The sequence below is a fragment of the Callithrix jacchus genome, chromosome 8, assembly GCF_049354715.1.
Source record: "Callithrix jacchus isolate 240 chromosome 8, calJac240_pri, whole genome shotgun sequence".
In the NCBI taxonomy this organism is placed as follows: domain Eukaryota; kingdom Metazoa; phylum Chordata; class Mammalia; order Primates; family Cebidae; genus Callithrix; species Callithrix jacchus.
The window spans coordinates 67,030,573-67,055,861 of NC_133509.1; the positions used below are offsets into that span (position 1 = coordinate 67,030,573).

At 38.5% G+C, this 25,289-nt stretch overlaps 1 protein-coding gene and 1 long non-coding RNA gene across 6 annotated transcripts in view; one reads left to right on the forward strand and one right to left on the reverse strand.

Annotated features, from left to right (window-relative positions):
* The window catches only part of AKAP6 (A-kinase anchoring protein 6), a 549,073-nt gene that overhangs the window by 242,116 nt on the left and 281,668 nt on the right, over positions 1-25,289 (forward strand). The gene's annotated exons all lie outside the window — the stretch shown is intronic.
* On the reverse strand, positions 391-24,515 carry LOC100896903 (uncharacterized). The gene is made up of 3 exons (XR_144271.6): positions 24,294-24,515; positions 3,717-3,776; positions 391-739 (listed from the first exon to the last, which is right to left on the reverse strand). It is a non-coding gene; the product is annotated as an uncharacterized LOC100896903 (long non-coding RNA).

Sequence of the window (25,289 nt, forward strand, 5' to 3'; positions counted from 1 at the left end):
TTTGGTAAATCTAACTGATTTCTCAAAGAAAGAAAAGAAAAATCACAATAATCACTGCATGAGGCAAAGAGTATACATCACTAAGAATTGCCCTTGTCAATGCATTAGTTTGATATGCTCCTGCCTGGTATATAATTCTCTGTTCATATTGTTCAAATCTATCATGACTACTGATGAATGCTGGAACCCCTTGGATCCAATACAAAATTAAATAGAACAATAGCTATACACACACAAATAGTTCAGGAATATATGCATAGAATACTCCAGTTACCCTCAGAGTGTTTTGATTCATTTCTTCTGACTCCAGAATACGTTCCACATCTCCAATGTTAACTTCTTGTATAAATAGACCAGACATTTCTAATTAGTTAGGGATCTTTATTTTTCTTTACTCTTTCTCCTCTTTGAGAACTGTGGCTAATACCCATGTTATGTATATTATGTACTACCCAAGGACTCTGGGATGTGAAGTTGACATTTTGAGTAAATCTATATTTTTGACAAATTGCTAGATATGATGAAATGTTTGAAGACAGACTTATCAAAATTCTCAGGACTGACAGCTTGGGCAACATAGAAAGACCCCATCTCTACATCAGCCAGTAGTGATGGCACACATCTGTAGTCCCAGCTACTCAGGAGGCTGAGGCAGGAGGATTGCTTGAGCCAAGGAGATTGAGGTTGCAGTGAGTTGTGGTCAGGCCACTGCACTCCAACCTGGGTAGCAGAGCGAGACCTGTCTCAAAAAGAGAAAAAGAAAAGAAAGAAAGCTTTTTTTTTTTAAATCTAAGGACTGAGCTCCATAGTATAAGTAATAATTTTGATATTTTAAGAGGCATCTGGGTTAAGAGATTTACTATGATTACTGTGGTAATGGCCCTTTCCTCAGGAGGCCAATGGAAGTAGATCCAGTTGACTTGATAATTATTAACGGTTCTTATTTGATATCATATAAATGGCCACACCTGGCTACATATAATTTATATATGACTTAATGGTGTGCGAAGCTTTTTCACATGCATTTTTTTGTTCTGAGAAAGAGTTTCGCTCTTGTTGCCCAGGATGTAGTACAATGGCATGATCTCAGCTCATTGCAATTTCTGCCTCCTGGGTTCAAGAGATTCTCCTGCCTCAGTCTCCCATGTAGCAGGGATTACAGACACCTACCACCATGCCCAGCTAATTTTTGTATTTTTAGTAGAGACAGGGTTTCACCATGTTGGCCAGGCTAGTCTCAAACTCCTGACCTCAGGTGATCGACCCACCTTGGCCTCCTAAAGTGCTGGGATTAAGGTGTGAGCCACTGTACTCGGCCCATGCATTTTTTTGTTTGTTTTTACTTGATCTTCACAGCCATCCTGTGAAGACGGCAGGTCATGCCAGATTATTCTCCCTTTACAGAGATGGAAACAGAGGGTCCATGAGCTTAAGTGATTTTTCCTAAGCTAAAATAGATAGATAGATGGATGGATGGATGGATGGATGGATAGATAGATAGATAGATAGATGGAAATAAATGTAGGTAGATAAATGTAGGTAGATAGACAGAGACAGATAGACACAGATAGACAGAAACCAAAAGACAGGTAGAAACAGAGACAGACAAACCAGACAGACCTTTTGTGTGGGAAGCTGAGATGCAAACCCATGTCTTGTGATTCTTAGTCCAGTTTTATTCTATAGTATTATGTTGCCTCTCTGAAAGGGGTTGTAGTTTCTCCCTCACTGGAAAACTATAAGGTAGGGGAGAAGAAAGAGTTCAGCAGCCATTCAGATTGGATAGAGAATATTGATGTAACTGCCATGGGCACTCCTCCTCATTTTTGTTTTTACATCCATTCATTGTTGAACACTACTCTGAGACCAGCATTGTGCTAGACACTGGATAAAGGTATAGTGCATATGGATAGAATAACCTGGGGGAAGAAAATACAGGTTTATTGAAAAAAGAGGAAAAAGTTAACAAATATATAACAGTAATAACATATTAATTATTAACATATATCAAGTATTTGTGTATGCAATCCTCACAACAACCCCTATGTTAACCGTATTTTATGGCTGAGGAGGAAGGCTGAGGAAGACCAGGCAGTCTGCTCTAGAACCCATACTATTAACTAAATGCCCTCATTCCTCTTCATGAGGAAGTGATCAGTAAGTACTGCATGTAAATACAGTGGTATTATAGAGAAGTAATAATACTAGTGGAGCTAGAATTTTCCTGGGCTGTTCTTGTGAAGTATTAAACCTTAAGTGGAGCTTTGAAGGATGTGCAGGATTCAGACAGATAAAGGAGAAGGAAGATGGCGTTTCAGGTAAGAGGAGCATAAACTAAAACACAGAGGTAGAAATGGCAATGAGCACAGATATGGGCATACACAGAGAGCTGTCCTGTTTGGAAGGTTTGTCATCAGAGATCAGTGAAAGTTTCCATACCTATAGTAGGTATGGAAAGGCCCTGAAGGCCACACCAAGGCAATTAGAATTTGTTCATCAGGCATCCACAGCAACTTCTCTGAAAGGGACTGACAATAATAACTAATACTTTTTTATTTATTTATTTATTTATTTATTTTTTTTTTTGAGACAGAGTTTCGCTCATTACCCAGGCTGGAGTGCAATGGCGCGATCTCGGCTCACCGCAACCTCCGCCTCCTGGGTTCAGGCAATTCTCCTGCCTCAGCCTCCCGAGTAGCTGGGATTACAGGCACGTGCCACCGTGCCCAGCTAATTTTTAGTAATTTTAGTAGAGACAGGGTTTCACCATGTTGACCAGGATGGTCTCGATCTCTTGACCTCGTGATCCACCCGCCTTGGCCTCCCAAAGTGCTGGGACTACAGGCGTGAGCCACCGCGCCCAGCCAATAACTAATACTTCTTAAGCTCTTATTTTGTGTTTGGCTCTGTACTAAGTATTTTACAAGCCTTGCTCTACTTAAGTCCTAAAAGGGAGGATTTTTTCAGATGAGGAAACTAAGACAGAATGTGATTAGAAAACTTACTCAAGTCTTCACAGCTGGTAAGTACAAAGCTGGGATTTGAACCCATACCCAGCATTCTTAAAGCAGTGTAGGCCATGGTCTCCTGTAGTCTTTCCAGAAGGGTTAATTGCCAATAAAAGAAAGATGGTCCTGGCAGCCATGGTGGTGACCAGGGTAGAGATATTGGCCTGTGGCAGCCAATCTGAGGAACTGCTGTGATATAGATCAGGCAAGTGGAATGGAGGGAAGTGTTGAGAAAGTGAATGAGTCCAGAAAACTGGTTCTAGACCTTGCTAGAAAGATTTCAGGAGCCATTTGGTGATTAAAGCCTGGTGTGGCTCACAGATTGGCATGTTTCATTCTGAGCCTTGTTTCATCTTTTGTAAAAAGAGATGTTTATGACTATGCTACCAACATCCAATTCATTTCACAGTTCTGCAAAAATGAAGCCAGGTTTTTAGCATCTGGAGACTGATCTGTCTTTCATAGAAGGAGACATTTGGATGGGTAGCTAGTTTGAGGTAGAGGTGGTGCAGGTAATTTTTTAAAAACTGTGCATAGATATTGAGTATATGATGAAACTTTTAAGAAGAAATGGTTTACAGGAAGTTAGAAATCCAAACTGGAGTTGGGATATGAGAGAAGGGCTAAAAGAATATCAAGTTTCTTCCTCAGGCCAGCCTCCTTTACTACATCAGATGAGGGCAGCTGCCAACCTCCAGGTCAACTGACCTTGGCTATCACACTCTGGCTTTGGTCTCCTCCATATAGTGACTCAGAGAAGCTGTCTGCCTGCAAAATATAATGACAGAGGATATTACTTAACATCTTCTTTATACGAGGCATCTGCTAGGCACTATACCTGTAATAACTCTCCCATCAAATTCTTATGACCGCCATCTAAGGTAGGTTTTTAATCCTATATTAACCACTTCTCTCCTGCTTTATTCTGGTCCCAGCCACCATCACCTCCTTCCTGGATTACTGCAGTGGCCTCCTAACTGGTCTCTCTGCTTCTATTCTGCTCCCACTATAGTCTATTTCCAACAGAATAGTTAGAGTGATCCTTTTAAAAGGTAAATCAGATTATGTCATCCCTCTGCTCAAAACTCTGCAATAGAGGGTTGCCAATATTCAAGGGTCCTACATGGGCTTTTCCCCTGATTTCCTCTCTGACCTCATTTCCAACTACTTTTTTCCATGCTCACTTCAATCCCTCCCCCCGACCTCTTTCTGTTCCTAGAATGTGCTTGACATGCTTCTTGCCTTTAGGACCATTGTCAGCTGCTTCTGTCTACATCTTCTCCAGAAGATGCCCTCATTTATAATTCCTTCACTGGTTCCAAGTCTCTGCTCAAATATTACCTTCTCAGAGAGGTCTTCCCTGACCATCTTTTAAAAGGTGTAACCCAGTTGGGTGCCATGGCGCATGCCTGTAACCCCAGCATTATGGGAGGCTGAGGTGGGCAGATCACTGGAGGTCAGGAGTTTGAGACCAGCCTAGCCAACATGGTGAAACCCCATCTCTACTAAAAATATAAAAATTAGCCAGGCTTGATGGTGTGCACCTCTAATCCCAGCTACTCTGGAGGCTAGGGCAGGAGAATCACTTGAACCCAGAAGGTGGTGGTTGCAGTGAGCTGAGAGCATGCCACTGTACTCCAGCCTAGGCAACAGAGCAAGACTCAGTCTCAGAAAAAAAAAAAAAAATGAAAGGTGTAACCTGACCTCTTTTTCTTTCTTTTATAGATCTCACCACATTCTGTAATTTTATATAATTTTCTAATTATTATTTTTGGTCTGTCTCCCTCTGCTAGAATGGGAACTTTGTGAGGGCAGGAATATTTATCTGTTTAGTTTGCTAATGAATCTCATGTCCCTAGAACAATGCCTGGTATATAGTAAGTGCTCAATAAAGACTATTGAATGAATGAATCTCCATTTTAGAGCAGAGGAAACTGAGTTTAGAAAGGTGAACCACTTTTCCTATGCAGCACAGTTAGTAAGTCACAGAGCCAGGCTCCAGGCCACCATCTGCTTTATTCCTCCCATAAGATAAAGACTTGAGAATAGATGGATTCCCTGAAAGAAGGAGGCTAGATGAAGAAAAGAAGAGGGATTGATGAATGAGATTCAAGCTGTAGCCCAGTTATGAGAGAGGAACAAGGAAGAGATCCAGTTGTGAGGACCAGAAGGGACAGAGAGAATTCTTGGGTATTAAATGGAGAGAGAAAGAGATACTAAATAAAATGGTCATCAGCTTTGTTCTTTGCAAAAGGTAGATCAAGAAGAATAAAGACTAAGGGGGGAAAATCTATTAACTGAAAGAGTTAATGAAGACCTTAGAAAAATACTGACTTAATGAAGGAATGAAAGTAGAAGCTGGATTGCAGGTAATTCAGAAGTGAAAAAGAATAATTCCTAGTATTTCCAGGCATTAGATTGAAAACACAGTATGAGGCAAAGGGCAGTAGTTAAAAGTAAAGTCAAAAGTTTCTTTTTTAAAAAGTTGACGCTTGTTTGAAGGCAGAGAGATTGAAGGAGCTAGAAAGGGTATGTAAATGTGGACACACTGAGAAAGAGGGGAGGGTATGTGGAACCCATGGGGAGAATTATGGCCTGATAGAAAGAATGATCAAATACTGAAAAATGTGTCCTGCTTCTAATTCCACTTCTGTCAAACGGAGAGTGAAGTCCATTCACTCTTCATGCCAAAGTGCTCTACTCTGTCTTTGAGTCACACAGAGCAGAAGGCGGAAGTACACAGAAGCCCAGTAACAGCCAGACTGTGGGGCTATGACAGAATCTCCAGTAGGCTCCTGTCAGACCCCACACCTCACATTTGTGTCTTTTTATAATAGGCTAATTTTGTAAACCAAAATATTTCTTTATTCTTTGGAAAAATTAATTTTTAAAGAGATAATATATTCACATGGTTTAAAATTACAGACATTTAAAAATACTCAGTAAAGCTCCCTCTCATCCTTATCACTCCATCTTGAGTTCTCACTTCACCATACATGATCACTGTCATTTTTAGTACTTACATATTTTTTAAGAAGGCCTTTACATAGATTAGCCAATGAAAACAAAATTTTAAGGGAATATTTTTAAAACTGGGGAATCAGTTGCAACCATTGCTTCTCCACAAATAAAATCTCCTAGTAAACTCTGAGTTCCCAAGGGATGGCCCCTTTCCCAGTCTTTTTGTGTGGGTTGAGGGGATTTTGCTTAACTCTGGCTGATTTACCCAGAACCCACTGTGTGAATAAATCACTAGAGCATCTTAGGTCTGAGTGCTCAACACCTACTGAAACTTCTCAAGTCCTAAAATTCAAAATGAGAAGCTAAGTCAAGTAATGGAACCAGGAACATTTGTTCTGATACATTAAAGAAATAGAATAAAAGCAATAAGGAGATACAAGGGAAGAATATATCTGGAACAGATGAAATCAAACAGAATGGTGAAAATTTAACTTGGCATGATACTTGGATATATGTGATATAAGTAACAGGGATTGGCAAACTATGGCCTGTGAGCCAAATCTGGCCCAATGCCTGCTTTATAAAATAATCTTTTATTGGAACACAGCCATGATGTTTGTCAGTGGCTGCTTTTGTGTTACAGTGATAGAGTTGAATAGTTGTGACAGAGGACCATATGGTCTACAAAGAGTAAAGATTTACTCTTTTGCCATTTACAGAACAAATTTGCTGGCCTCTGCTCTTGAGTAAGGAAGAAGAGAGGGAAATAATTTCTGATCAGCATCTACTGCGTGCCAGGTTCTGAAGTAGATTCTTTCATTTAACTTATATAGCAACCCTATGGAAGAGCTGTTATTGGTCTCATTTTACAGATGAGGACTCCAGGCTTAAATCCAAATGACTTGCTCAGGGTTATAATGCTGCTAAATGTGAGATCTGGGATTCTAGCAGGGTTGCCAGAAATATCTTGGTTTTCTCTGTGAGATATAATCAAATGCCAGGGAATTTAGATGATAATAACATATGCAAATAAAACTATTTATGAAGCCCACAAACCACTACTAGATAAGTAAATAAACAGTGTGACTTCTTCCTCATGACCTGAAGAGAAATGAACTAGTTGGTAAGTAGCCACTTGTACAAGGTGGGTAATTATTGCTGCTGGGTTAATAGCTGTATAATTCCTAGGGGAGTTAGCAGAAGGCAGCACAGGGTATGCTACCTGAGTGAAGCATTTCAGGAGATCTGTCCTTTGGGATACAGTGCACAGTCCACTTCTCACATTATGGGCTTTTTGCTCCCACTAAATTCTCAAAATTTGTCCCGGAAGATATGACTTTGTTAAGTTGAATTCAGTGATACAGAGTTGATGAATGCATGACATAGCTGAGCCCGTTTGTCCACAAGAGATGTAAATGTCTTCAAATGCCAAATTAGGGCATCTTGATTATAGTTCAATTACTTACCTGTTGTATATATAACCTAATTTAACAAACTTCTCTGGTGCCAGCTAAGGATATCCTTGCACATAAGTTATTTTGGACTCATTGCAGCAAATATTTAGCTGAGCAGTTGCTCTTTTTAACTAGACTGTGCAAAATTGCAATCAAGTGTGCTTCCGATTTTGTGGTAGCAGCACAAAGGTGGCCACCACTGCTCTTGCTAGAGATGGAGCTTGGAAGTGGTAGTTAATACCTGTGCAATATGAAGGTAGAAAAGTTTTTCCCTGTGATTAACTTGGTACTTATGTTTACATTTATTTTCCAAGAGGTAGAATAGGTCCAGAGGGACCCATCCTATCATTCACCACTCATTTTAATTGTATATTGAGACATCCATTAGTGACACCATACTGATGGTAGCAGTCATTAAGGAGTATAATGTTCTTCTGAGTTTTCTTTATTGTGATAAAAAATACATAACAAAATATACTATCTTAACAATTTTTAAGTGTATAGTGTAGTAGTGTTAGGAATATTTACATGGTTGTAAAACAGATCTCCAGAACTTTTTTGTCTTGCAAACCTGAAACTCTATACCCATTAAATAACAACTACCCTTTCCCTCTCCTTACTACTCTCTGAACCACCATTTTCCTTTTTGTCTCTATAATTTTGACTATTCTAAATACCTCATCTAAGTGGAATCATATAGTATTTGTCTTTTTGTATCTGGCTTGTTTCACTTAGCATATTCTCAAGGTTCATCATGTTGTAGCATGTAACAGGATTTCTTTCCTTTTTAGGGCTGAATAATATTTCATTAAATGTTTATTCTGTTTTTTTTTTTTTTATCCATTCAACTGTCAGTAGACATTTGGATTGCTTCCACCTTTGTTTATTGTGAGTAATGCTTCTATGAATGTGGGTGTACAATTATCTCTTTGCTTTCAATTCTTTGGGGTATATACTAAAAGACAGGATTGCTGGATTATATGGTTGTTCTGTTTTTAATTTTTTGAGGAATCTCCATGCTGTTTTTCAAAGTAGTTGCACCATTTTATAATCCCACCAACAGAGTACAGAGTTCCAGTTTCTCCATATCCTTGCCAATACTTGTTACTTTCTAGTTTTTTTTTTAATAGTAGCCATCCTAATGGGTGTGAAGTGATATATCATTGTGATTTTGATTTCCACTTCTCTGATGAATAATGATGTTCAGCATTTTTCCATATGTTTGTTGGATATTTGTATATCATCTTTGGAGAAATGTCAAGTCCATTACCCATATTTTAATAGTGTTATTTGAGTTTTGTTGTTGTTTAGTTGTGGGAGTTCATTATATATTCTTTTTTTGTTTTTGTTTCTTAATTGAGACAGGGTCTTGCTCTGTCACCCAGGCTGGGGTATGGTGGCATTATTACCGTTCAATGCGGCCTTGACCTCCCAGGCTCAATCCATCCACCTGCCTCAGACTCCTGAGTAGCTAACTACAGGCATGCACCCCCATGCCTGGTTAATTTTTGCATTTTTTGTAGCGACATGGTTTCACTCTGTTGCCCAGGCTGGTCTCAGACTCATGGGTTCAAGCAATTGACTTGCCTCAATTCCAAAGTCCTGGGATTACAAGCATGAGTTCCCACACCTAGCCCATTCTGACTATTAACATATTATATGTATGATTTGCAAATTATTTTCTCCTGTTCTGTAGCCTTTTTACTCTATTGGTGGTGTCCTTTGAAGCACCAAGTTTTTACGTTTGATGCCGTTTCTTTTATCTATTTTTCCTTTTGTTGCCTGTGCTTTTGGAGCCATAACTGAGAAATCATCGCCAAGCCCAATACCATGAAGTTTTCCCACAGGGTTTTCTTCTAGGAGTTTTATCATTTTGGGTCTTATGGTTAAGTCTTTGAGTTCTCTTTTTTTTAAATTTCAATGTAGTTACCACTCATATTTTAAGGCTCTCTCTCCAGGCCTTCTTTTAGGATAGGACACAGCTACAAGGCTAAGGCTAAGTTATCTGGGATTTGTCTTGAAAAAAAAAATGCTTCGAGAGTCAGTCTTTTGTTGTTGTTGTTGTTTGTTTGTTTGTTTTTGTTTTTTTGAGACAGGTGACTGTCATCCAGGCTGGAGTTGGTGGTGTGATCGTAGCTCACTTTAAGTCTCGACTTCCTGGAGCTCAGTTGATCTTCCCAACTCAGCCTACCCAGTAGCTGGGGCTATAGGTGCACACCATCACGCCTGGATAATTTTCATATTAATTTTTGTATTTTTTGTAGAGATAGCATTTCACCATTTTGCCCAGGCTGGTCTCGAACTCCTTGGCTCAAGCCATCCTCCATCTTGGCCTCCCAAAGTGCTGGGATTATTGACGTGAGCCACCGCTTGGCCCATTATAGCCTACTTTTTTTTAAAAAAGTCCTATCTATTATTTACTTGATTTGCGATTCAAATAAGTCCCATTTTAAACACAGCTGTATTCTTTTTTATTCACTCACAGAGTGACTTACAATCACAGTTTTGCTATAAATTCTCACTTGCCTTTGATGTTTCCTTTATACCCACCACGCACCAGTTTTCCTAGTGTTGATGGATTACCAGTGTGCTCTACACTGCTTAGCCATTGAAGTGATCTCTTATGATATCCTTATCAGATAGGAAGCATTTTGAGGCTATGGAATTCCACTTTTCTTCATTGGCATTCCATTTTGCATGTGCCTTTCCCTTATGCTAACTTTTTCTTTCACAGTTGCTAGTCCTCTTCTTGTCTCTGTATTCTCTCTCTTCCTTATATCTTCTTTCCCATTGCTTTCCTTTACTTTTCTTCTGGACCTACCTAGTTTTTACTATCTGTCGTCCATCTTTTTAAAAAACTTTCCTTTCTTGAGAGAATTTTCTACTTTCTTCCTCTGGTATTGTCCTAGAGATTCTTAGATTCCAAATATGATGGCACTATGAGTTGCCCCTTCATTACCGTTACAGCTTGAGCCCTTCATCTTTTCAGTGCATTTCTTAGTTTTTGAAATATGTATCCAAAAAGTCAAGGAATTGTTTAGATACAAGAATAAAGAGAACTAGGATTTAGTTAAATATCAAGGAAAAAGACAGATTCTTAAAGAATTGGGTAGTTTAGCTTTGTAATTAAAATGAGAAGATTGAAGAATCCTCAAGGATCACAGATTGAGTATGAGTTGACAATGCACAAAATTATTAAACAGGAAGTATAGAAGTTGAACACTGTAGGAACTCTGAATACTCTTTATGATGCATAATCTAAAATTTTGTTTTAGATCCTGGACTTAGGACTCGAGGTAGATATGGCAACATATTTCAAGGCTCTGTGTCTATATACATAGACAATATTTAGTAAGTGCCAAGTGAAATTTCATGCTGTGGGAGAACAGAGAAAAAACGATAATACAAGTGTAGCTATATGAAGCATCACAGGAGAGGGATTACTTGATCTGGGCCTTGAATGGTGAATAGAATTTATATAGCAGAGATGAGGAGGCATGTTAGTGACAGGAACTTTTGCATAAACCAGGTTTGAGGGCAAGAATATTCAAGCTATGTTTGGGTAATAATAAAGAGAAATCAATGGTGTTTTGGAGTATAGGCTAAGCTACTATAAACAAAGAGACCTCAAAACACAATAAGATAGAAGTCTCTTTGTCTTTTACGTAGAAGTAGATAGTCTAGGGAAGATAGAAGTCATCCTGAGGTCCGGGTTGCTTCTCCCTGTTGTTCTTCTGTGGCTCACCATCAATATAATGTCTGCATTCCAGCTTACAAGAAGGGGAAGATGGAGGGCAGCCACCTTTGTTTTTATGGATATGACTTGGAAGTTACACATGCCACTTTTGCTCACATCCCATTGACCCACTTTGTCACATAGCATTACCTGACCTCAAAAATGTTTTGGAAATTAGCCTGTAAGCTATGAATATTAGGAGGAGGATGTCTCTTAAACTACTGTTTAGAAAGAAATTTGTTAGAGGAAGGGGACTGTGAAGTTAAAAAGAATAGGGCCGAAATATTAGGGACTTTGAATTTCAAGTGTTTCCATGGCAAAGACACAATAATGAATGCATGAATAAATGAATATTTAAGGGAATGCGTAAGTGAACATATCACTGAGTTTGAACTTTAGATCCAGGGCTACAAACTAAAATTAAGAGGCCAGGCAGATAATATAAATGAATCATATAGCCAGCTATAAATGGAGAATGATGGAACAGAATCAACTGGAAGATATGTGACGTGTCTAAGGGCAGCCACTAGTCAGCTCCAGGTAGTACTTGTGTGGGAATCTGGGCCCTTTTTGGCAAGATCTTGGAATTTTTTTAAATAATTAGGAAATCTGGGTTTTATGTGACATCTCCCAATTTTTAGACATTGGGTCTGAACAATTTTTAAACAAGTCAAATAAAACACATTTTTGGGATAGTTTGGCCTTCGAGGCACTAATTTGTAATCTTTGCGAAGATGGGAACCTACTTAAAATGTTTGGCCCAGAGAGTTGGTAGTTTAAGAAGGTTGGGCCGGGCGCGGTGGCTCAAGCCTGTAATCCCAGCACTTTGGGAGGCCGAGGTGGGTGGATCGTGAGGTCAAGAGATCGAGATCATCTTGGTCAACATGGTGAGACCCCGTCTCTACTAAAAATACAAAAAATTAGCTGGGCATGGTGGCGCGTGCCTGTAATCCCAGCTACTCGGGAGGCTGAGGCAGGAGAATTGCCTGAACCCAGGAGGCGGAGGTTGCAGTGAGCTGAGATTGCGCCATTGCACTCCAGCCTGGGTAACAAGAGCGAAACTCCGTCTCAAAAAAAAAAAGAAGGTTGATCTGACTGTGGCATGCTGGGCACACCTCTAGCAGTAGTTTTCAACTGTGACTGCAAATTACAATCACAAGGGAGCTTTAAAAAAACTTCGACCTCTATATTCACCCCAGACCAATTAAATCAGAATCCCTGGGGTTGGGTTTTTTTTTTAAGTTCTTCAAGATTTGTAACGTACCATTGTGGTTGGGAGGTAGTCTTCTAAGCCTAATCTTAAGAGTTATTGAAGTACCCTACACATGTGGTAAAAAGGATCTGAACTGTGGGTTTGGAAGCTGACTGAAGAAAGAAATAGATAGGTGGGAGACATTATAAAGAACAAATTGATAAAATTTTGTGGCCATTTAAAATAAGAAAGTGGAAGAAGAAAGGAGTCAAAAGAGTTGAAATTTCAAGCTGAAATTTGAGGACTGGGAGATACAAGGAATTTAACAAATGTCTCCAAGGGATGCGTAAAATTAAGATACCCAGTAGATGAATAGGGCCCAAATCCAATTTCAGAATCTAAGTCAACATAACATTTTAAAAGGTAAGGCTGCACAATTCTTTTTAAGGGTAATAAAAACCTTCTGTGTATATTTTATTGGTTGCAATGCCATGACAAAAACTGTAACTTAACATTACTAATGGATTTGTTGAGACAGCATGTCAAGATCATTGCTCAAGTTTGGTCCAGAAGAACCGCAGGGATCCAAAGCAAATTCCTTCCTGGTTAACAACGTTAGGAATGTTTCAGTCCTGCCTCAGTTTGGTTTTTGTAGAGCTTTCCATGGGTCTTGAGTTGTTATGAGTGATGATTTAGCACCACCGTGAGGCTGTATCCAGTCACTGCATATGGCTGTTAGACTGAAATATATTGGGAATCTTGTATTAAGGTGATAATAGTGCCTAACTGCATTTGATAGCAAATATTACTATCATGATGGAACTCAAAAGATGGATAAAGTCAGCATTGCATTATTATTATTTATTTTTTTAGCATTGCATTTTTAAATTCAACTAAAATAATTCTTGGGACATTAGTGAATTATTCTTTATCTTTAATCTAAAGTCATACTTTATGTTGCGGTAGGATGTTTTGTAAAGACAACAATTTAAAAACAAACAGAACTTTGACGTTTCATGCCCCCTTGCAACATGTCGGGCAGAGTGCTTAGGGGTGTGTTCACTTAATACATCACTCCATTTAATTCTCAAGAAAAAAAATCCTCCTTGATGCAGACACTTCTTATATTCTCATTTTATAAATGAGGAGAGACAGAGCAAAGTTAGTAATTTACTCAAGGATATGGAACTTAAACTCTGGGCTCAGTTTAAAATTCCTCTTTTTAGATACAAAACTTGAATAAGTCACTTAAAGCTTACCGTTTAAGTCTTCTGGTCTTTAAAATGAGATATTAATTATATTTGTCATGCCTTTGCACAGATTGTTATATGAAACTACAAAGAGCAAAGGGGTCATTGTAAATCTAAAGGCTACATAAATATTAGTTTTATTATTATTGTGACTTTTCCTATGAATCCAGGGAATTTGCATCACAGATATTAGAAACAACTAGGGTAAGAACTTTGATTCTGCCCCAGGGTAGCATTATGACCTTGGAAATGTAACCTTGCAAGCCTCAGTTTTAAAAAATAAATATTAATAAATGAATAGAATAGAATGACTTATAAATACTTACCTGTTCTGAAATTTTATGAGAAGCTAACTAGGAGGAATAACTAAGAAAAACACCCATTTCTTTGTACAATATTCCTTGGCATATATCACTTCAACATGGCTGGCTTTGTATTCCATGGAACTTTGGGTGAACTCAAGTTGCCCTTAGAAGATCGTAATGGTAAGTGAACATGAGGCTGTGACATTAACAAGCCTGGAGGTATGCACCATTCATGGTGCATTCCTAGCACTGTAATATGACAAGAGCCAGACATCCTAGAGAATTTGGGGCCTGGCTAGAGTTTATAAGAGGCCAAGAGACCATGGCCAGTGGTGACAGTAAACAAGTGAGTTACCCAGTAGAAACTAGATATGGATTAGCCTGAATTTATGGTAAATACGGTCAGCTAAGTGAAGCAGATTAAAAACATTTGCCTTGGCAGACGTCATTGTGATGTCTTAAAATTACCCATTAAGCACTGAGGCTTGTGCTCTGTTCAGACAATATGGGGGAAAATCATTTCAAAAGTGTGGGTCCTGTTTCAAGGTCACTCCTGATGTCAGACCACGTCTGAAGTTATAGAATTTTCTATCTCAGAATGGTTGGCTTGAATTTTTCATGGTGATTAAGCAACTTTATCCAGGAAAGGTGCTGTCTTTAATATCAGGTTCATATGCTTTACATTCTCAGTTGTTGAGGCTCAGTGCATTACTTTTTAGGAAGCCCAGTGGCTTTACTATTTGCCTTCATGTTTTATCTAGGAATAAAGGAAGTCGTATTTTCTTTCTTTAATGCTTTAAGAAAATCAAAGTGGAAATGTATCATTTATAGGTGACACTCATATTTTTTTATTTGTATGACTTGCTTGAGAAAGGTGTATGTATGTGATAGAGGGAGAGAGTCATAATTGGGGATCTAATACTCTTTCTTCTCTTCCTACCTGAGTCCCAAAATAAAGCTGACAAGTTGAATTAACAGAAATACTTTTGCTTTTTATTTATTTTCTATAGCATAAAGACTATTGGTACTCTTTTAAAGTAAAGTTTCAGGCCGGGCATGGTGGCTTATGGCTGTAATCTCAGCACTTTGTAGGCTGAGGCAGGTGGATCACTTGAGGTCAGGAGTTCAAAACCAGTCTGGCCAACATTGTGAAACCCTATTTCTACTAAAAATATAAAAATTAGCTGGGTGTGGTGATGGGTGCCTGTAGTCCCAGATACTCAGGAGGCAGAGGCAGGAGAATTGCCTGAACCTGGGAGGTGGAGGTTGCAGTGAGCCGAGATTGTGCTATTGCACTCCAGCCTGGGTGACAGAATGAGACTCTAGCTCAATAAATAAAGTTTCAGGCTGGATTCTGTAGTGTAGTAGTTATTACATTCACTTCACAAAGTTTCATTAAAGCTATTTTTCTTGTCCTTATTACATCTGAAGTTCTATATTGTTTGGTGCATGCCATTGTATTTAAAAGACTATTGACCAGAATCTTCCTAATAGGATGCAGGGACCATGAAAAATCATATCGTTCCCATTTCAGTCTCTAGACACAATTTTATACAAGGGAAACATGACTGGGAAGAACTCCAAGAGTAACCTTGCCCGTGATACCAAAAGGATGACTATTCAGAAAAGTAGTAGATGGAACTCCATAGTAAAGGAAAAGATACATTCATAGTAAGAGATTTCTGGAGGAATTCATGGTAGTGGGTGAGGGCGTTCTTTGGTGCTGGATAGTTGTGAAGCATGGTGACTACGAATGCCGGCTCTGGAGCCATATTGTGTAAACTATGTCCCAGCTTATCATCTGTGTTATTCTTATCACCTGTGCTGTTGTAAGCAGGTGACCTGACCTCTTTGTGCTCCAGTTTCCTCCTGCAAAGGAGAATTAGAAATCATATCTGCCACAGAGAGTCATGATAAAATGCCTTAAAATATGTAAAGAGTTCAGAATAATACCTGGCATGTCATAAGCTCTTGTGGTTGTTATTGTTGTCTTATTATTACTACTGTGGGAGGGGACGGGTCAGGTCTTAGCAGCTCCTTGTATAGAGATGACTGGTCTTTTGACATCAAATGCCACCACACTGTTTTCTCCTGCCACCTTCAGCCACCTTGGTTATTATGAAGCTTCAGCCTCCTATACAACTCTCACCTACAATGGTTAAGGGCACCCTTCCCCCTTCATGGGACCTATGATGGCCACCCCAGGTTCCTGCACCCTCTTCTCTGTAAGACTCTGGGCTTCTTGCCTTGTTAGATGATTCTTGTATTGTATTAGAGATAATTCTCCTCTAAGTGGCCCAATAATTTTAATTAATGTTCTTCTTTGACATCTTAGGAAGTTTATATAGGGAAATTTATGCTATGAATGTGTGTTCAGACCAATACAAACAACATTCTAATGTATAATATTGTCATATAACAACCTTATAAATAATATATACTTATTTATTTATAATTGGTATTTATACATACATTCGTTCCTCAGTATCCCTGGAGGATTTGTTCCAAGACCCCCTGTGGATACCAAAATTAATGATGCTCAAGTTCCTTATGTAAAATGGTATAGTATTTGCATATAACCTACACACCCTAGTGTGTACTTTAACTCATCTGTAGATTACTTATATATATAACGTAAATGCTATGTAGATAGTTGTTATACTGTATTGTTTAAAGAATAATAACAAGAAGAAAAAGTCTATACATGTTCAGTACAGATGTGAACATCTATTTTTTAAAAAAATATTTTCAATCCAAGCTTGGTTGAATTTATGGATGGAGAACCCACAGATATGGAGGCCTGACTATATTTATGGATGTAGAACCCACAGATATGGAGGACTGACTATATTTATAATACATATTTATGATTATATACTTATAAATAATAATTCTTATAGCACTCTTTAACTAGAGGGAGATTCATTACAGTGTATTAAGAGATGAAAAACGAAGGGCCCGTAAGAGGTTTTGAACTGTCCCTCAAACCCCTGACTGCCAATTATTCAAAGATTAAGAAAGTATGTTGGAAAGGCAGCAATAATTAGGATGATTTGTTGGGAGAGGAGCATTTGAGCTTGATCTTGAAGAATAGATATAGTGAATAAAGTAGAAGGTGTTGGGGGAGTATGTAGAAGACTCCAAAGAGATCGGTTCCCTGTCTAACTGGAAGAGAGGTGAGTTGTCTGAACATCTCAGGCTTTGGAGGAAGCTCTGTAGGCAAGAACTTCAGATGTTAACAGTTAGAAGCATGAAAAATCATTCAGCTCAATGCCCTTTTTTTTACAAGTAGAATCTATCTCTCCCAAGCCACAGTACTTCCTGTTAGAGCATCCTGTCTCCTGGTTATTACCAGATCTTGCAAACTTGTTACAAAGGGGCAGCAAATACTTTCTTTCCCAAGATCAAAACTAAATGTTCCCAGTCCTCTGCAGCTGTTGACTCTTTATCTTTCTATCCTTGAGAAACTTTGTGGAGGTCTCGCTTCTCTGAATTCTGTTTATGTTTTAAGAGTTTCATAGATGATTTTGAGGCACAGCCAGTGTCAGAATCACTGAGACAGACAACAGAATGAAAGAGAGAGTGAAGAAACTTGTGTGTATTGCATTCTTGGGCTTCATAATGTAGATGATACAAGTGCATCTTCCCTTTACGTACTGTTCTAGGTTATCTCATCTATCTATGCCCACGGTCTTCAGTATACCCTGTATGTTGCTTTCTCTAACTATCTTGCACTAGAGTTCCAGGCTTTTACAACTGGCCAGCTTATTAGATGCATCAACTGAGTAAGTTTAGAAAACAAATTCATAATACATAATTTCATGTTCATGATCTTCCTGTAAACTATTTCTCTTTTGGAATTTTTTACTTCCTCTTTCAGAGAATGGTACTTCCAACCAAAACAGAAAGTTGGCAGTCATCCCAGATTCTAACATCTTTCTCATCATCCATCAAATCCAATGAGTCCTGTTCATTCTTCCTTTGAGTACTCTCTATAACCTAGCAGGTTCTCTCTATGTCGACTGAGCTGCCTTAGTTTAGCCTCATCAACTTACTCCTTCAGGGTGCTGCAGCAGCCTTTAAACTGGCTTCTCTGCTGTCAGCCTTACAACTGGCAATCGTTTTCCACGTTGCAGCCAGAGTGACTGTTCTAAGAAGCCAATCAAATTCTCTCACTCCCTGCATCAAAACTTTAATGACCATTCCATTGTCTTCAGGATAAAATGCAAACTCCCGAGCATGTTGTATGTGGTCTAGCTCCTGGCCAGACTGCAACTTCATTTCTTAGTGTTTCCTATTTGTCTCTAGAGTGTTAGTTAGCCAGGCTCAGCTACTTAGAGTTCTCAGAATAAGCTGTTCTCTCTTGGACTTCATTTTAGGAATGCCATTCTCTGCTCCTCTTACTCCCCTCTATTCTTTTTCTGAATCACTTATGTTTATCTGTCAGGGCTTAACTTCCTGTGATTTCCTCCAGGAAGTCCCCCTTGATGCCCAAAGAGTGAGTTAAATGGCTTTTCAATGGCTCCTGAGCACTTGGGATGATCTACAGCAAGAAGTTCTCACAGTATGGTCCAGGCGCCTCTAGGGGCTCTCAAGACCCTTTCAGGGGGTCCACAAGGTCAGAGCTATTTTCATACCAATACTAAATGTTATTTGCCTTTTTGCTCTAATTCTTTGTGTAGCAGAGTTTTCAGAAGCTCTGTAACATATGATATTGTAACAGATTATATGCAGAAGTAGAAATAGAAATCCAGCCATATTCTATTAAGCCAGACAGACATAAGATTTACATACAGCTAAAGCAATGCCATTCTTTTCACTGTTTTCAAAAACATAGTTCTTTTTAATAATAATGTATTTATGTTAATATATATTATTGTTTTTTGTTAATATATATTTTTAAATTTCTAAAATGAATATTGATAAAGCCCAAAGAAGTAAAAGCTTTCTGGGGTTCTCAATCATTCTTAATAGGAGGCTAAAGATTAAAAGTTTGAGAATGATGAGTGTGCATTATCATACATCTCACACTTCACGGTCCTCTGAACTCGTTAAGAGAAGAATCTGGGTTATGTATATGTGAGTCCCAAGGACCTAATACACTTTATGATACATAGTAAATTCTCAATAAGTGTTTTTTGAATAAACAATTTAATACACAGATGCATGTGCACTCATACACATGGAGTTTGAACCAAAAAAAAAGTCAATTTAATCCTTACTTCAGCTGGCCTAATGCTATCCAATAGTGCACTCAATTGGCTAAGCCAATAGTACTCTAAAGTTTTACATTATTTTTAAAAACTCTAGTTCTGTCCCTTTTTTTTTTTTTTTGGCCTCTAGAAATCTTTTCTAAAAGATGTCTATGAAAACTTTAAAAATGAATAATTAGATCTCTTTACTTGATTATACAACACATAAGTTCTTCTGGCTCAACTCTCTACTGGTGAGTGAATGTTATCTGTCAAGTACTTAACCTTTTTTTTTTCCTTAGAGACAGAGTCTTGCTCACCAGGCTAGAGTGCAGTAGTGAATCATAGCTTCTGCAGCCTGGAACTCCTGGGCTCAAGCAATCCTTCCACCTCAGCTTCCTGAGTAGTTGGACTACAGGTGCACACCACCATGCCCAACAAATGTCTTATTTTTTGTAGAGATGGGGTCTCACTATATTCCCCAGGCTGGTCTCAAGCTCCTAGACTCAAATGATCCTCCTGCTTTGACCTCCCAGTGTGCTGGGATGACAGGCATGAGCTACTGTGTCCAGCCTACCTACCTTTTCTGAGTGTCAGATTCCTCATCTGTAAAATGGAGGGAGCTTTGAACTAGATGAATTCTAGGAGGCTTTTGAAAATTGGGTCTGTACTTCTAATCTCTGTGGTAACTCTTCTTTCTCCTTCACCCCTTTCCAAGCAGATATGTTTAGATAACACCGTTTTCTGTCTTCTTGGTTCTCATGACAGTACACTGGTTGAGTTGTCACCATTTACTGACTTGCCGTCCTGAGACTCTATTGTAGAAAGTTGGCCATAGCATTTTCTTGCTCATTCAGTACAATAAACTTTACACATGGAATTCCAGCTTTTTTCTAAAAATAATAACTTTGTTATTACTGAATAATACCTTTGTTATATGTTCCATGGAGGAAATTTAGAATATTTACATAAACAACAACTCAACAATCACGTGTATCTTAGTATTCTACAAATACTACCATCAAGCCACATGCACTCTTGTTACAGATACCTGATTTGCAAGGAGTTCTTACTAATCAGGAAAGCATTTAGAGCTAATCTAAACAAGGAATAAAACATTTTCAGGTCTGTACTTCAGCATCAAGGAGTCAGCCCTTTTCACTAAAACTTTACAGACGTGTCCAGAAATGTTGATTTAAAGTGATTGACTAGCCCTAACAAGGCTGGAGGAGACTTTGAACTGTAGAAAAAAGAAAGAAAGACTGAGAAATTGGAAAAAAGAGGAGAAGTAGGGGAATAGAGGAGAGGAGTGGGGAACAAGGGACAGGAGGGGCTGGAGAAGAGAAGACAAAAAAGAGGCAAAAGAGAAGCAATAATCAAGGAAGAAAGAAAAGAAAGGCTGAAAAGAGAGAGCACAGAGTATAGGAAGAATGGTCTAAAATAGGGCTCTGATAGGAATGATTGATCTATGTGACAAGAGCTGGGGTTCTCATAGAAGCTTGGAAAATAGGAGTGAGCAACAGAGAATGTGCCTGTCGTTTGTTTTCTCTCTGTGGACCTTGTTGGAACAAATCTGGTTAGAGAGAGACTATAGCACAGTAGTCCAGAGCTTAGACTCTGGACCAAAACTATTTAGTAACTATTTAATATCTATATGACCTTAAATAAAGTATGTAATTTCTCTAGGCCTTGACCTCTTCCTCTCTACAATAGGGAAATGTGACTATTCAATAACTTCACAAGTTATTAGAATAGCTGGTAGATAGCACCTAAATGTTAAGTATTGTTAATTATAACACTAGATATGAAAAACCTATAATTAAACTATTAAAATAGCATAATCCTAAATTCTGAGTTATGAGTATCTCAGGTCCTCAGTTGAGACTTAGAGGCAGTTAAAGATGATCTGATCTGCTTATCCAGAGCTTCTGGAGGATTGGGGGTGATAGAGGCAAAGCCTCACCTAGAAGAAGTCAGCAAAGCTTTGGGGCTTTCACCTGAGTGAGAGGTCCCCAGCTTCAAATCTGACAGTGTTTGGAGCTTGTAAGTGTTTGATCTTGCCTGTGCTTCACTTTCCTCCCTATAAAATGGAGAGTGCAGGAATATTATGTCATAGGGTTGTTTTAAGGTTTATATAAGTGCCTGGTAAGTGCTCAGTTAATATTAACCTATTGTTTGTTCCAGTTTATTCCCATTTTTTTATTCATAACTATTTTTATTAGACTTTGATAATGTAAATTCCAATCTTGTTTTGTCCTTAGAGTGATTGATAATTTTTTTATAAACCATAGGGAGCAACTGAACTCAAAATTTCTAATTTGATAGATGAAACTCTTTCCCATCATGAGAGTTAGGAATCTTTCTGGGTTCTTCTTTTCCCAGTTGAAACCACTGTGAATAAATAGTATTTGAATAAACTGTGGATTAAGTATGATATTCCTTCTACATGACGCTGAGTTCAGAATAGAACTTCCCACCTGGATAGTTTTAGATAATACCATTCCATTCATGTTTTGCTCTCTCTTTCCCACTGGCAGTGTTCACCTTTATTCTGGAACAATTTTATCAGGCATATTTTTATATTTTAAAGCCATCTCATTCAACTGTTAGAAAAGAAGTCAAATATTTCATAAGGCATTTCAGTATTTGAGTTTTCTTTTGGTGGCATCAGAGTCAACACTGACTGAAACCATTTTATTTTCTCTTCAATCTTTGTTCTAAAAGCATACACTATCTCTCCTCTTCTGTCAGTTACTTGTACTGTGTTGGATTTTCTAGGTAGGAATGTGGGTATGTAAGTAGATTCCAAAGCACAACTTTTAACTGTCTAGCACTTTGTCTTGAGCCTCTGGGTCTTGGTGGCACATTAAGTATAAGTGTATAGTTGGTTGGGAAAGATAAATTGCATTTGAGTGCTGATGTGCAAAAATCTAGTCCTTTTATGTAGAAATTATGTGTATAAAGAATTATGTGAAAAGTGGAAGATTAAATATATGTATTGGTAAATCTGTATGTAAAAATCTCAATGCATAATTTTGCTTCTAAATAAAGTTCTAATGTTACTTACTTTTCTAAATAAAGTTCTAATGTTACTTACTTTTCTAAATAAAGTTCTAGTTTTACTTAGCTTATTTAGAACCTAAACAAACCTTTACTGTGGATTAGCGGATCGTGATGCCCTTTAGCTGTTACTTTTTGGTAGCCCCACTGATGATGTAAAGATAGGCTCCAAAGAATGTGGCATGTTAAGTCAGATTATGCTGAAACTTGTGACAATTAGTAGAGAAATGTGATCCCTGCCCGATCCACTAGATAAGTAGCAGGTGGTGAAATTCTTGCTCTCAGCCCCTGTCATCCTGCCTCAGTGACGTGAGGTGGAAGCTATGTCTCCCTCTTCTAAATGCCCAGAGCAGTTGCTGCCACCCCCTATATTGTCACTGTGTGGGGACTTTTAAAATCCATCTCATTGCCAGCACCTAGTAAGTGCTGTAGACTTAGTGAACAATAAAAAACTGTTGAGTCAATGAGATCAAAGATCAGATTGGAGCTTATTAATTGGGAATGATTTTTTTAAAAAATCATTTATCAAGCCCTGTGTTACATCAGGCTTTAAACTGTTTTTCTTATAGTCCTCATATAACCCCTCAATGAATGTTACAGTCCCTGTCTTAAAGATGAAGAAACTAAGGGTGAGAGACATTAAAGTGTTCATTTAGTTTATAACTAAACTAAATGAATCAAATTCAGTTTTATCTGGCTGTAGCAACTGTTCTCTTAACATTGTCCACACTAGCTTATCATAAGTACTTTTTACCCTCTGTACCCTCCCATGCCCCCAAAATTAATCCTCATTTAAATGTTTTCTTCTTCTAATTTCTACCAGGGACATAGTCAAGCTGTTAAATCAGCTGACTGTTCATGATTTCATGTGGCGCCAATGAGGCTGTCTGGATTCATAGTTTACCACCTTCTAGCTGTAGGGTATTGGGCAGATTTCATTACCTCTTGGGCTGTACTTTTCTCATCTGTAAAATGGGGATGACTGTAGTACTTACCTCACAGGGCCATTATGAGACTTAAATGATCTGTTTGTACAAAACACTCAAAACAGGTCTGGCACATAGTGAATACTATCTGGGGGTTATTTGTTTCAGCTAGAATTGTCCAGATGAGAGCATAATAGTTTAAAGGATTGAACAGCAGATGCTTTTTTTTTTTAATATAGTGAAATAGTCCAGGTGCAGTGGCTCATGCCTGTAATACCTTTGCTTTCTTTTCTTTGGGAGGCCGAGGTGGAAGAAATGCTTGAGGCCAGGAGTTTGAGACCAGCCTGTGCAACATAGTGAGACCCTGTCTCTACAAAAATAAAAATAATTATCTGGGTCTGATGGCATGCACCTGTAGTCCCAGCTACTCAGGTAGCTGAGGCAGGAGAATTCTTGAACTCAGGAGTTTGAGGCTGCAGTGATCTCTGATTGTGCCACTATACTTTAGCCCTATCTCTAGAGAGACGCTGTCTCTAAAAATAGATGAATAAATAAATAAGTACATAAAATGTAGTGAAAATTGTTTACTTTTTTGGTACTCTTCAGCATGTGGAAGCAGGTAACTTGATCCTGACTGGATCAGACATCACACCTAATTTCTCTGTCCACTAATAAATATGAATTACACTGAGGATGAATACACACACACTCACATACACTTCCAAACAGCAAATACCAAAAGGAATTAGCAGTTCAGGAGGGTGACTCAACTGCCTTCTGAGAACTAGGGGCCATCTCCTGTGTGGTTAAACTGAGTCAAGTCCCATCTGTAACTGAGCACTGGTAGAATGGGCTCACTCAAGCATGTAACTCCCTTACATTTTTCATTTAAATTTTTTGTGCATTAGAAATGGACTTTACAGTAATCTTTGCTTTCTACAAATAAGGGTGTGTCTTATTAAGCATTTAGTATCTTCACAAATCCCATTTCAGAAAAACAACACAAAATTGTGAATGAGAAGGGTAAAAGACTTAGGACTCAGGGAATTTTATCACAGTGCCAAGACTTTAAAACTGGGAGTAAATACTACTTCTTTATTACCTGGGTCTGATAATTTGTCTACAGGAACACTTTCTAGAGGGTGGTATGGTACTGTGGGAGGAATAGACTTTGGAGTGAAATCCATGTTAAAATCCCAAGTCACTTACCTTCTCTGACCTTCAGTTTCCTCATTTGTAAAATGACCATAATCAACACCATCTTGAAGAGCTGTCGTGACAACACAGCATCTACTTCCTGCTGTATATTTCCCCTTTCCTCTTGTAGAGACAGAGTTTTCCACTTCATTTTACTCTATAATTATGTAATCCCATTTAAAAATCACCCCTAGACTTTCAATTCCACAAGGCAGGGACCATATCTTGTTTTCCACTGTGGCTGTTCTCTGGCTCTATATATGGCACAAGGAAGGCCCTCCTTTTTGTTCTAGCTGCATATGACAGCCTTGCCAGAGGGCAAAGGTAACCACCCAGTTAGTTTATATTTAACCAAACAAGGCTTGTTGTAGAGGAGAAAGGGCTAGGAAAAGAAATAATGAGTATTCTTAACTTGTTGTGAGAGTGTATCACTTAGCAAGATTTGACTGTAAATGTTCACTGTGAAAATAATCTTCAAATTATTTTAGCCAGCCAAAGCCTCTAGCAAATTATTTTTCACAAACCAATAAGTATACATTTGCATGTATTTTAACTGTGCTTCTTAGTCTTTAAGGAGATTGATGTTTTAGAAAGTTCAAAAGTAAGTTTTTACTGTCACAAAGGAACTTTCAAAATGCAAGTGATTTGAAAGTAGGAGGTATGCTGACAACTAGTGGTAGAAGGGCAACCACTGTTCCATTTTCTCCCAAGTTTGATGACCAGGATTTCTTCTGGGGGGTTGAATCCTGGCATGGTGCCAAACAAGGGTTTACACTCTCAGAGCCTGTGTAAAATAGGAGTATGACAAAGATTCACTCAGAAGGAAACCATTAATCCATGAGAGTGGACAGGAGAACAGATCTTGTGGACTGGGTCACCCTCCCCCTCCATGTGCTCTTGGACAGCTTGTCAGGGAGTCAAAGAAAAGTAATGGAAGAAGCAGCAGAAAGGGACAATAAGGACATTGGTAGAAAATAACAAGAAAGACACTGAACAGATGCAGTGGCA